Below are 2,639 nucleotides of genomic sequence, written 5' to 3'. Positions count from 1 at the left end.
ACCAAAACAGACTTACGTCACCACGCTTGGTAGAAACAATTTATAAAATCCACTTCCATACCAAAACAGACTTATGTCACCACGCTTGGTAGGAACATATATTTATTTAAAAGGATATAAAAATACCCATTTTATAATCTACAATTAATCTTAATAATAGACATTTTACATCATATAAAAAGTCTAAATATAAAACTTATGAAAATTCCAATTAAAAGTCATCCGGACAACAAGTCCGGTCAACAATCATCCGGTTTACAAGTCCGGTCAACTAGTCCGGTCAACAACCGTCCGRTTTACAACACTTGGACTAAAGTCCACTTTGTCCGGATATCTAATCCGGTCAACACACCAAACATTCGTTGAACGGTTTAACACTTAGAACAATATTCATATTGAACGGATATCAAATCCGGACAATAGTCCGCTYAAAACGTGTCCGGTTTAAAAATAAACCGCTCAACACTCAACCGGTTTACCAACTCCGGACAACAAACCGCTCATGGTTTGTCCGTTTTAAACTAGTCCGATCACTAAATCGTTTAAAGCTTGTCCGGTTTAAAACAATCCGGACAATAAACCTTTCAAGGCTTGTCCGGTTTAAGACAATCCGGACAATAAACCACCTAAGGCTTGTCCGGTTTAAATGCTTATCCGGTCACCTTTTGTCCGGATAAACACTTAGACAATAAAATCAAGGTTTCTTTTCAAACAAGAACAATACGAAACATGCAAATAAAACTAGTAGAATCTTTATACAAAAGATTTAGAAACCACTCACCTTAACAAGTTTTTGTCACCAAGATGCTAGAAATCGATCCCTTTTTAAACTAAACACTTTGAAATCAACTTGAAATCACTTCCTTTTTGCTAAACCGGACAACACTTTTAAAACTCTCAACTTTCTTAAAATGGCAGGAAAAGGTAAATGAGGGAGATGAAGCCCCTTTTATACCTTCCAAACAAGGAAGGTCGGCTACTTTACGAAGCCACGTGTATGCATATTAAAACTTTATATACACCTATGCATATAACCACTAACACATAGATGCATACATACTCCAATGCATGCACACACATAAACACATATGCATATTTATAATTATATATATATATATATATATATTCACACAAAAAGACATATATATATATATATATATATATATTCAATTAATTCACAAATTGTCGTACCGGCATGTATCAATTATCCTGCCATCACGTAATTATTAAATCAGATAATCACGTATTAAATACCTTGGATAATAACCAAGATCTGGTTATCACATATATCAATTTTTTTGCCACCTCATCGTCCATGTAAACTGTCTACATATACGATCATGCTGACATGACATTTTTTATTATAGCATTGTACTTTCAAAATTATTTTATTATAACATCATCAATTTCTATTACATCATTGTACTTTTAATCTTAATATTTTTATCATTTAAACATAGTAAATTTAACCAAATGTATTTACTAAAACTTATAATATCATAAACTAAACATGTTTACAAAAGATCATTATTTCACGAATAAAAATATTCATAAAAAAGTGATGTTTGAATTGTATAATAAGAAATGTCATGTCAACACTATCGTACATGTGGACCAACCTACATGGACGATAATAAAAATATTAAAATTAAAAGTACAATGTTGTAATAGAAATTGGTGATGTTATAATTTTGATGTTGGGATTTGGCACTCTTGTGTGCTACCATGCCCAAATCTGGCATGATAGTGAGATACATGGACATGGTCGTGTAGTGTTTAGTGTAAATCTTGCACAATCGTGTGAGAGTAAGAGCAGTCAGATACAATTGTATGATAGCGACTAGCACGTGTGCAATAGTCTAGTCATCCATTTTTTATGTTTAAGTTACTAAGATTTTAGATAATATTCAATATTTGGCACAGTAAGCTTATTAAACATGGGTAAGTGCTCATACTAGTAGCATACCAATTTCCGTACCTGCAACATATCCAGTGAGTTGTCATACATTTTTCAAAACGGGGTATATAACTAGTATTATTTTTAGAAGTACATATACGTTATGCGTTGAAGTTAAATTAATTCTTTTAGCATGTTATTAGTATTCTTAAAGTATCAGTTATGTTATGAATATAGAATATTTTGTTTTGTGTGTGTGGGACACAAACCGAGCATCGTTTAAGTTTCAGTAAGAGGAAGCAAGCTTCAGATTTAGTAAGGACTCATTACAACAAAATGGGGTTTCTAGGACGCCACTATAAAATAAGCGTTCTAATAGACCACTTTATAAACATGATTTATATGATCAAAAAAATAAAGTGTCATATCTAAATGCGTTGTAATAAATTTATAAGATGTTTTTGGTCGTCGTAACAAGTTTATTAGGACATTTTTACAGAAAAAACGTTATATTAGCTATTCTATAAGATACTATTTAAAAAAAATGTCCTATAAACACAAGTGTCCTGTAAAAAGATGAGTTTATAGATATTTTCTCAAAATTGTCCTATAAAGATACTATTTAGATATGATGTTTTATTTTTTGTTTCTATAAATTAAATATTATAAAGTGATATATTATTATCTTTATTTATTTACCATATGATTATCATATTAACAAAGCAAGAATTTTAATAAAACT

The sequence above is a fragment of the Cynara cardunculus genome (assembly GCF_001531365.2).
Source record: "Cynara cardunculus var. scolymus isolate 2C chromosome LG 9, CcrdV1, whole genome shotgun sequence".
Taxonomy (NCBI): domain Eukaryota; kingdom Viridiplantae; phylum Streptophyta; class Magnoliopsida; order Asterales; family Asteraceae; genus Cynara; species Cynara cardunculus.
This window is presented reverse-complemented; position numbering follows the sequence as displayed.